At 43.8% G+C, this 11,776-nt stretch overlaps 1 long non-coding RNA gene across 1 annotated transcript; it reads left to right on the top strand.

Moving 5' to 3' along the window:
- The first annotated feature begins 630 nt into the window (after window positions 1-630).
- LOC103664551 lies at window positions 631-11,108 on the top strand. The gene is made up of 3 exons (XR_569066.1): window positions 631-713; window positions 792-885; window positions 11,061-11,108. It is a non-coding gene; the product is annotated as an uncharacterized LOC103664551 (long non-coding RNA).
- Window positions 11,109-11,776: the final 668 nt, after the last annotated feature.

Raw genomic sequence — 11,776 nt, 5'->3', positions numbered from 1 at the left:
TCATCAAAGAATTTTTGGGCATGCATTGTGTACCTAGGCAAATGTCCCTGGGAATATAAGTAAGTGTACATTACGGAATTGATCTTTAAAGAATTTACTATATACAGCACCGAGGTCAAACAAAGGGCATACCTTCTCCTTTTTCAGCTGATGCCCATTGCAGACTTTGCCAATCAGTCATCACGCTCTTAACCACGGAAGCCAGATGCACCTTCAGAGTTCTCCCTACAGCACTCGAGGCAGCTGCTACTAACTGGTCAGTGACATGGGAGATGAAACTTAGTCTACAGAACGAACAATGACCTGTAGAGTCTGGACCTGCATACATAAACAGCATGCACCAAGTGAGAGGGTGACAGGTGCCAATATAATTGTACAGTCACATATATACAGTCCATGTCTGGGTTAGAGTAGTCAAGGAGGACTTCCTAGAAGAGGCAGTAATGAAACTGGGTCTTGACGGATGGCAGGGACTTGGTTGGTGATCAGGATAAGGGAGGGTATCAGAGGACACTCCAAATACCCCAAAGGCCGCCTGGGTCTAAAATCTTTGCTGAGATTTCATTGCTGTGTGTGGGCATTGCTGTCTCCTTACCCTAGATTCTAGAAGACTGATACATCTCAGAGTCACTTTGACCTTCTGATTGGCTGCCAGCATTCAGATTGTGATTTCAGTCTGTTGCCGAGTCAGAGACAGAGAACCCAAATTCCAGGTGCCCATAAATTACTTCTAGTTATTGCAATGACAAAAGGCCTCTTCGAAGGTGACTTGCTCACTCCCTGTTTTATAGCCTCATACATCAAAGAGGAAGATGGAGCGGAGTCAGTTACTGTGAGGAAATCCAGACTGCGGGAGAAACGGGTGGCAACTGTCTGTGGAATTGAGTAAGTTTCTGTCAAAACTTAATTAAATTAGCCTCGATTCTATAAATAATAGAGCAGGTTTCCCTCTCCCACCCCTCCAGACCCCCCTCTATGTCTCTATTTCCCTAGAAAATGGAGTTCTAAGTGTGGTGCACTAGGAGACAGTCTGTAAAAATTAGACAATGAGGAGTGTAATTCAGACTTTGCCTGAATTTACAAAAGCAGAATAGGCTTCCGGTTAGAAGGGAGAGCGGCCCGCAAGATGTATGACCCGCTCAGTGAGGTCTAAACGACAAGAGCCCCGCAGGGGCCGGGCATCTTGCCCCCTCCTTCTAGGTAGCCAGCTCTATGATGTTGGGCAGATCTCTTTCCTTTTTGGCTCCTCAGTTTCCCTATCCAGGTCCCACTGAAGGCTTTGTACCAGCCGGATTTCTTTCTCATTTGTGCCACAGGGTCACTGTGGGTCAGCTAAGGCTCGCTTCGGTGTCTCCTTGGTCTGGGACTCTGGGAGATGGAGCAGCCAGTTTCAATTGCTGCAGATTGCTGTGGCGGAAGTGACGGAGGAGAGTGCTGGGGTGGGGGGTGGGCAGTCTGCTCACTGGCAGTCGCGTGGCCTAGAAGTGATTGGTGACATGCGCTCTCACAGTTCACTGGATAGCACACGTCCTCTGGCCCTGCACAAGCGCAGGGGCCAGAAAGTGCGGTCGGTGGTATCGCGCACCTGGCATTTGGTGCCCAGCACTAATGAATGTCCCGATCTCTTCCAACAGTAAGTTTTAGAATTCTTTAGTTTTCATCAAACTATGATTTTTTTATTTCTACATTTCACTTTGATTAGGATTCCTGTCCTGTCCACTCAGCCTTCATCCACCAAGTGCTGATTGATCATGCTTTAATTTCCTAGGAATGGGTCTACTATCTCTGACTAACCTAAGTGTCCATCAATAGATGAACAGATAAAGAAGATGTAGTGTGCACCCCCGCGTGCACACACACACACTGAAATATTACTCAGCCATAAAAAATGAAATCTTGCCATTTGCAACAATATGGATGGATCTAGAGGATATAATGCTAAGTGAAATAAGTCAGAGAAACACAGATAGCATATGATTTCACTCATTTGTGGAATTGAAGGAAACAAGCAAAGAAAAAAAAAAGAGACCAAAAAACCACAACAACCCCACAACCAAACACCAGACTCTTAACTATAGAGAACAAACTGATGGTCACCAGAGGGGAGCAGGGAGATGGGTTAAGTGGGTGATGGAGATTAAGAGTATATTTATCATGATGCATACTGAGTCATGTAGAGAATTGTTGCATCACTATGTTGTGCCCCTGAAATTAATATAACACTGTGTGTTAACTGTACTGGAATTTAAGAAAATAAATATTTAAAATAAACAAATTAAAGAAGATGGATAGTTAAATGGATGATGATGACGACAGGGGGAGACGATGAGTTCACTTCCAGAAATGTGGACTGCCATGGGATATCCAGATGGATGAATCCAGTAGACATAGAGAGAGGCTGGGAGCCTCCATGTATTTGTGCTCTTTCCAGATGTTTGCTTGTGGTTGATTTCTAGTTTTATAGAGTTGTGGTTGGAAAAGATACATGATATAATTTCAATGTTTTTGAATTTTTTGAGACTTGTTTTGTGGCCTAACGTGTGATCTAGTTTGGAGAATGTTCCATGTGCACTTGTAAAGAACGTGTCTTCTGCTGTTTTTGGATGGAATGTTCTGAGTGTATCTGTTAGATCTATCTAGTCCAATGTGTCAGTCAAAGCCACTATTTCCTTGTTGATTTTCTGTCCGAATAATCTATCCAGGGACGTAAGTGGGGTGTTAAAGTCCCCTACTATTATTGTATTACAATTGACTTCTTCCTTTATGTTCGTGTAAAGTTGTTTTTATACACGGGTGCTCCCATGTTGGGTGTGTAAATATTTACAATTGTTATATTTTTTTTTGTTGGATTGTTCTCTTTATGATTATGTAGTGTTCTTCTTTGTCTCTTGTTTGTCTTTGTTTTAAAGTCTGTTTTGTCTTTTACAAATATTGCTACCCTGGCTTTCTTTTCACTTCCATTTGCATGATGAATGCTTTTCTATCCCTTCACTTTCAATCTGCAAGTATCTTTAGGTCTGAAATTCTTACATATAAATGGGTCTTACTTTTTTTTTTTATCCATTCTGTCATTCTCTGCCTTTTAACTGGCGCGGTTGGTTAGTCCATTTACATTCAAAGTAATTACTGATAGGTATGTACTTATTATGCTATTGTTACTTGTTTTATGGTTGTTTTTGAAGCTCTTCTCTGTTCTTTTATTCTTTTGCTCTCCTCTTTGTGGTTTGGTGGCTTTCTTTAGTGATGTGCTTGAATTCCTTTATCTTTATTTTTTGCATCTCTATTAGAGGGTTTTGATTTGTGGTGACCATAAGGTTTTTATGTGATATCCTATTTATATAGCAGTCCATGTTAAGTTGATAAGCCATCCACTTTCTCTTTCTCATTTTTAGCATGATGGCTCAGTGATGAGATTTGAAGTGCCATGGGCTTAAATTGGAATCATAGCCACATGGTTGCTGGGCAACCTTGGGCAGATGACCTAACTCTTCTGAACCCTAACCTCAGAAATGGGGGTAAAAACAGTACCTACCTCATTGGCTTAGTTTGAAATTCAACGGGGTCATTATGTAAATCGCTAAGATAACATAGGGCTCAGCCTTAGTTTAGGTGTTTATTTTTCCTGTCCAGATGATGGTAATTGCCTCGTAACTCATTGGTCTCCCTGCTTCCTCTGGTCTTGCTCACCTCCACTGACTCTTATTTTTACCCAAATTTTCTTTCCAAGATACAGCTCTGATCACATCATTCTACTACTCAGGACCCTCAACTATCTCTTCACTGCCTAAATCAGGCCAAGCTTAATAGCTTCAGGTGCCTCAACAATGCTAACCTAGAGGGGTGCTCAGGAAATATCTGTAGAGTACAGATTTGCTTATTTACCTGTGATCCACTATTGACACAGGTTGTCTAATTCGTGTAGGAAGACCCGTGGCCATCCAGGAAGGTTTTGAGCAGGACTGGACACTGCACAACTCCAGGGGGCGCTTTTCACAGTATATTCTAAGTGAATGGCACCACTAGAATCCCGTGACGAACAGTGTAGTGGCTGGAAGAGTCCTGGATTCTGGTGTAGTCTATTCTTGGGCAAGTCCCTTAATGGCTTCGAGCTTTAATTGTCAAATGGGGACAGCAAGACCTATACGCCCTCCCTTTATACCTGTGGGAGGGGGTTGTGAAAATGAAAGCGCTTATAAACTGGGAAGTACTGTCTCTCCCAAATTCTCTTGCTATTATTGTCACCGGGAGTGACAGTAGCAGTAAAGACTAGAAAGAACCTGATTGCCTGCAGTCAGTTTCTAAGATAAAAGCCCCATTAGGAGCAGTGGGTGTGTGATAGGCCCAAGCATATTATTTATTTATAATTTAAACTACCTTGTTTTTCTTATTTCAACAGCATTACTCGTAAGAGCAGAAAATAATAGTCTAGCAAAGAAGAAAATAAAAACACTCATAATCCCACCCACACAGGAGCAAATGTTATTAATTCCTTGATATATTTTCTTCTAGAACCTTTCCCAGGCATATGTGGTGCATGTACCATTTTATAGCCTGCTTCCCCCCCCCCCTTAATGTGCCACAAACCTCTTTTCATATTAATAAATACACCTTCATGGTGTGATTATTAATGGATGCCTATTATTCTGATGTGAGGACACACTTGAATTTATTTAACCAACACATTGTTGCTGCATTTAGGTCAATTCTTACGTTTCCCTGTTAAAAATGGGCTGCAAGGAACATCCTTGTAGCGAAATCTGTGTGCACATCCATGCTTATTTCCTCAGGTTCAACCACAGAAGTGGAATTACAGGGTCAAAGAGTAGGCATATTTTTTTTTCTTTAAAAGACTTTTGCAAAGAACTGTCAGTTGCCTCTAGTAAGATTGTATGCTCAGTTGGATTTTGAAGGTCATTTCTGTCTAATAGTGGAGCGTGCAAAATAAATAAACTTTGAACTTTCAAATGGAATTAGTCTCTGCTGGGTTGTAACATGGGTTTAGTCAGAAATGTGAGGACGGTGCTCAGTGATGGAGTAGCAGGAAAGCCCTATTAATCAGTTCTAGGCTACTTTCTTTTCTTGAGATCTTAATATTTAAAAATTGGGGTATCATTTTTATAGAATATGGTTTTATTTTAATTGATTTGGGCTAGAAGTCACCCATATCTGATTCTCTTCTCCTTCCAAGCATATGGAAGAGGACATTCTCCAATTCTCTGCAGCACGTGGGGCTGGTGACTGGGTCTAGCCCATGGGCTGTGAGCAGAATGATATGGGCCACTTCTGGAGTGAAAGACTTAATTGCCAGTAAGAGACCCCCTGCCCCACCAAGCTGACGACCAGATCTCTGTCTTCTCCATGTTGACTGAGGAGCCCTGTGTTATTAAGGGTACACTGCAGGCCCATAGGGCCTCTGTTAGCTTGGGTCTCTGAGCATCTTCTTAGGACAGTTGCGCTGTAAAGTCACCGGTGTTACAGTAGACTTTGTGTGGGTGAGAAGCCAACTCATGCTAAATCACTGAGATGGGGGGAGGGTATTTTTTTAACTGAAGCATAATCTAATTCATCCCAAATAGTACAGTATGCAATTTGATTCCAGAGCTAAGTGACTAGTTACCTCACAAATACTTCTTAGAGAGCCTGTTCTGTGCTCGGCAATGTGGAGGATAGAGGAAAGATACATGTAATCTCTGTTTGCAAAATCTATACAATTTATGGTTCATTTCTATTGTTTGTTGGATAACCCGTGTATATATGGAATATTATAAATAGGCATAGGTAGTGTATACTCTTTAAAGGGACTTTGTTCATGACAAGCTAGGTCACATATTAATAACAGGTGTAACGAACATCTGTTGTTCTAGTTCTGCCCAGCGTAGTGCAGCTGTCTTCCTTTGGAAAACTTCTCTCGTGCGCCATGCGGTTCAGATGGGGTAGACAATTATAGCCCCCTCTTTCCCGAGCCACTGGAAAAGGCATATCACTTCCCTGGAATTTTTTTTTTTAAAGATTTTATTTATTTATTTGACAGAGAGAGAGACAGCCAGCGAGAGAGGGAACACAGCAGGGGGAGTGGGAGAGGAAGAAGCAGGCTCCCAGCAGAGGAGCCTGATGTGGGGCTCAATCCCGGAACGCCGGGATGACACCCTGAGCTGAAGGCAGACACCTAACGACTGCGCCACCCAGGCGCCCCTCTTCCCTGGAATTTTTTGAGTTGAAGGTGGAAGTGGTAGGTCTCGCCTGCTCCCTGTGTCATAAGCTGTAGGAATTGATCCCTGAGGAGCCTGAGACACTGAGGACAACTCATAGACCAAAGCCGACATGAAATCTAGAGTGTGGAATAGAGAGCGATTCTAATGCTGGTTGAGCTCCTGGATCCTGGCTAGCCTGGGGCCAGCACCACCTGTGTGCCTTCCGATGAGTCAGCCGTTACATTTCCTTTCTTTTTTGTTTAAACTAATTTCAGCTGGTTTCTGTCTCTTCCAGTAGAAGTCTCATGAATATAACAAATACTGTATTTGTTGACAAAAATAATCTCGTGCCGATAACCACCAACATTTATTGAAACCTTTATATACATAATCTCATTTAACCCTGATAACAATCCCATGACATTGGTCAACTTCTTAGTATCATCCCCACTTTACAGAGGAAGAGAGTAAAGCTGGCCAAGACGGGTCACTTGCTCAAGGGCACACAATTTGTAAGTGGTAGGACGAGAATAAGACCCAGGGAGCCCAACGCCCAAGCACACAGTCTTAGCATTTCTCCACGAGCATGAGTCTTTTTATTTTTTATTTTTAAAGATTATTTATTTGAGAGAGAGAGAGAGAGAGAGCATGAGCGCATGGTGGGGAGGGGCAGAGGGAGAGGGAGAGAGACAATCTCAAGCAGAATCCATACTGAGCTCGGAGCCTGACTTGGGACTTGATCTCACAACCCTGAGATCATGACCTGAGCTGAAATCAAGAGTCAAATGTTTAACCAACTGAGCCACCCAGGTGCCCCAAGCATGAGTCTTAGTATCAAGGTTTATAGAAAGTATTTTCTATTTTTTCTTTCTTTATCTGACATCATCTTCAAAGGATGACAAAATCATTTGCGGCTGTTTTGTAGAAGTATGTATAATTCCTTCTTTTTTTGCAAAAAAGAAATACAAATCCTTGTAATTTTTTTTTTTCATTTTTAAAGAATCTAGAAAAAACATTTGGTTATCTGGTGTAATTCTGGAATCTTTGCTTAGAAGTACTGAGGTTGGGAAGGAGAGAAACGGTGATAATAAGCATCTTCAATGAATGAACTAATGTTTTTAACTTCATAAAACGCCCATTTTTTTTCTGCTGTATTACCCCACGTCACCCATGGCTTTTACTCTATTGCTTTTACTTCTTTTGAATGTCAGGCCAGCTTGGAGAAACCCATGGGTCTTTCTGGTGAGCAGTCCACAGGACAAGGGCGCAGGACAAGGAGTGGTTTCTAAGACTTCTTCAGTAGATGAACACAGCTGTCTGCGCTCTCCAGTGGAGCGTGAAGCAGAGGGGAGGCCGTGGGAGGCAGCCAGGCTCGCGGGCAGCATGGAGACCGAGGCTGCTAGCATGTTGTCATTATGCTAATTGCGTTTGTGAAGCCAGAGCCAGTGACCCTTGGAGGGAAGCAAGAACTCTTGAAGGTCCATTTAAGTCTTTGTGCTATCAGTTTGAAGGCTTGTGACACCTGTAGTTGGCATCTCCTAAGTGACTTTATTTTATGCTCGTATGGTGAGCATTGCTGCATTAAGGTCCAAACACCTTGCAGACCTAACAGAAGTTTCAGGAGAGCCAGTGTATTGGAGGTGGCAGTCGAGTACAGAGGTTCAGATTGTGCACTCCAGAGACACCATGCCTGGATTTGAATCTTAGCCTTTGGCTTCACTGGTCATATGAGCTCAGGCAGGAGACTTTACCTCTTTGTTTCCCTTCCCTCATCTCCAAAGTAAGGGTGATAGTAATATCCCTCCCCCCGCCGCCATTGAGGGTTATTCAAAGTATACAATGAATTAATACACATAAAACACTTAGTTCACACTGGACACTCACGCTCCATAAATAGTCGGGAGAAAGCCTCAGAGAGGGCTGGCATTTGCGTGGAAAACAGAGCAGTCCTGAGTGAGTCTTGATTAAGCCCTTAGCAGCCAGGTGACCTTGGACAAGTCATACGTCTTTTCTGCCCTTGAAGACAATGTGGTGACCTGAGAAAGCATCCTAAGAGATGTCTGGCATGTTGGACGTGCTTTCTTTTCTTTCCTTCTGGGCCTCAGCTTTCCAATCCGTAAAGCGAAGGTGGTTGAAGTCCTTTATATCTTTAACTGTTTGAGAATTTGAATCTGCTATCAGAGGTCCTGATGAAAAAGGGTCCCCTTTTTGGGACTGGCTAGATGAACCAAAACATCAGGGTAGAGTAGGGATTCCTCAGGGTTAAGGATCGCTACCCAAGATAGTTGCCATCCACTGTCATTCATGCCAGGGGGCAGGGGTCTGAGGAATGGGCATAGGGAGGAGGCAGCATCCAGAGGTGGCAGTGATGGGGCTCCAAACCAACTTCGCCACTAATTAGTTGTGGGGTCTTCTGTCTCCCAGCCATCAGCTTCCCCCAGCAGGAGAAAACAAGAGGGCTGGCCCCTTTTGAGGAGCCTGGGGAGCGGAGGGTGAAAAGGCATTGAAGCAGAGTGGTCTGGCAAATTCAGGAGCAAATGGGGGTAATGGCAAGAGGAGTGCCTCACATGAACTTCGTCTGTCTCATGGCCCTCTTATCTTAGAAGACTGTTAGTGTAAGCACTGTCATCCCAATTCTACAGAAGAGGAAAGTGAGAGAGAGACCCAGTGCTTGTAAGGTCCTGCAGTGAGTCAGCAGTACAATCAGGTCTTAAATCCAGGTTTGCTGACTCCCGGTCCAGTGCTTTCTCCAGAAGACTGGGTTAAATATCAGGGTAGCTGGATACTGATATCAGTTCTGCCCCAAATGGAGCCTTATCAGCTAGGGACAACATGTTGGCCACCTCAGTTTTCTCATCTGTGAAATGGGGGGTTTCATGAGATTGCCTCTTAAGTCCGTTCCAACTCTAAAGTCCTAGAAACCTCTTATCTGCCCATCAGACTACCACCGTTGCCTTCCAAAGAACAATGTTGAACTTGACAAAGACTCTCCATTGGGCCCCGTGTACTTACCACTTTCTTGACGACAATGTGTGGAAATTGCTTTTATTGCTGGTAATAAAAGCCAACTCCTTGGGCGCCTAACTCCACTTGAGGAAGAGTGAGCATATTGTTTTAATTAATCATATGAAAGCAAAATTAGCATGATTGTGTGAAAGGTGTTGTAAATCATCCTGATCCACATCATTGAGCAAAGAGCATTTAGTTATTCCGGAGTTGTTAAAGATTTTATCTACCCAAGTGAAAATGCAATTAGTACTAGCTCCAGCTTATATAAAACTAAGGATTTTCAACTGTGGGAAAATACTCTTTGTGTGTGTGAATACCACCTTATGCCACTTTGATAAATTACTGTAATTAACTGTATCCTACGCAAGCTAAACAAAATTTACTGAACTGTTGTTGTATAAAAGGGATATCTTCTCTTCTCTTGTTTGGGAGATTACTCTAATCTATACATGATATTGCCTCCCATATCATGCTTTTTATGCTGAGGTTTGAAAATCTCTACACAATGCTAGCTGGCACCAGTAAGACTCAGTTGGTTTTCATCACAATCCACCTTTTCCCCTCCGGGTGTAGAGACATCAGCTATGGGCTTCACTATGATTCAATTAAATGTGCTATGTTTAATTAGCTAGCTGGGGAAACACTGCAAGCAGAACCGACTTGGAACATCCTGATAGCTTAGCCAAAGGGCTGAGTTATTTTGGGAAGGGAAGAGGAAGGCGGAACAGGCTAGGAATGGAAGGCAAGGAAACTTCTGCTCACCGCTCCCTGGTACACACTCTCTCCTTCGGCCACAGGTCCCTCCTTTTCCTGCACACCTGGCTCTGCCCTGCCTCTCCCACCCAAATCTTACCTTGACTTCAAGGCCAACCTCTTCCTCCTTTCAGAAGCTTTCCAAAGAGATTTGGATGTCTATTTTGCCTGTAAATGTTTGCTGGGCATGCCAAGTTCTCTCCCCAGATTTATCAACATATCTCTTTATGGGTTCTTTGAGCTTTTCTCCTTCTTCACCCTCCATGGGGTCTAATTCTCAATAAGGAAACACCACAGAGATTGGCAAGATCTTTGCTGGAATGGTCCAGTTTCATCCTGAACTTCATCGTATCAACTGTCCAAGTCTCAAGTCTGAGCAAAACTCTGGGAACAAGGTCATTCAGAACCAGAGTTTGGCTAGTGTGTTGGGTCATTTTGGAACGATTTTTCAAGTAATTTTTAGCAGGACTATGGCTGCTATAATTAGCTAACACTTGCTGCATGCATGCTGTGTAACAAGCCTATTGCAAAGAGCTTTGTGTGAATTATCCTCTTTATCCGTATCGGGATGCTAGGAGATGGAATTATTATTCCCAATTTACAAAAACTGAGGCTCAGAGAGGTAAATAAGCTTGCTCAAGGTCACATAGCTGGAGAGAGTTATAACAGAACTCAGGGAAAAACTATGTTTACCAGTTTATTAAAGGGCATGATAAAGGATGCAGATAAAGATAGACATAGGGTGAGATGTGGGAGGGTCCTGAGTGTAAGAGCTTCTGTCCCCATGGAGCTGGGGTGTATCATCTTCCTGGTGTGGATGTGTTTGCCACTGTGGAAGCTCTGCGAACCTCGCACTGTTGGGATTTCCTCACGGAGGCATGATCGATTTGCAGCCCCTCTCCTCTGGAGAATGGATGGGGGTGGGGTGGGGCTGAAGATTCCAAGCCTCTAATCATGGCTTGGTCTTTCTGGGGACCAGCCCCCATCCAAGAGCTCACCCAGAGTAGCCTCATTAGAACAAAAGATGAGAGAGGAGGGAGAAAAGAGAGCCCATAAACCCGGCTTCATTGAAACTACAGGAATGATTACCTGGTTGTTCTTTCAAAGGGCTCACGGGCAGTATCAAGCTGGAGACCCAGCAGGACTTCTAATTTGTCAACAGAACACAGCACAGCCTCAAGGGGTAGCCCTGAGGCAAGAGGATATTAAATGGAAAGAAAGAACTCGGCAGAACTGAAGGACAAGAGGAGGTGGCTCACCTGGTCTGCAACAGAACAGAAGGAGTTTAGGGCTTTCGTTCAGGAACACCAGGGAATTACAGCTCGCAGTGCGGAGGAAAGATTTTGAGTTTGCTCCATCCACCCACGCCCTGTGATGGCTGAATCACCGCCAAATGGCCACCAAACTTCTGTCCCAGTGGCTCCAGGGTCAGGCACCCACTGCCTCTGGAGGCAGCTTATTCCAACAGCCTTTCATTTCATCAACAAATATGAAGCACCAAATAGCAGTTGAGCACCTGCCAGGCACTGCACTAGACGCTGAGGGCAGTGAGGTGGCTGACATTGACTTGGTCCCTGCTCTGGTGGCACCAACAGTCCAGTGGGGACTATAGGTGCTCAATGCATTTGTCAAATAAGTATAACATACAGTGTCTGCTGTGGGTTGGATTGTCTTTCCCCAAATTCATATATTGAAGGTCTAACCGCCCCCCGCCCAGGACCCCAGAATGTGACCTTATTTGGAGACAGGGTCTTTACAGAGGTAATCAAGTGAAAGTGAGCTCATTGGAATGGGCCTCATCCGGTATGACTGACCACCTTTAA

Source organism: Ursus maritimus, unplaced genomic scaffold, assembly GCF_017311325.1.
Source record: "Ursus maritimus isolate PB19 unplaced genomic scaffold, ASM1731132v1 scaffold_15, whole genome shotgun sequence".
Taxonomy (NCBI): Eukaryota; Metazoa; Chordata; class Mammalia; order Carnivora; family Ursidae; genus Ursus; species Ursus maritimus.
This window is presented reverse-complemented; position numbering and strand designations above follow the sequence as displayed.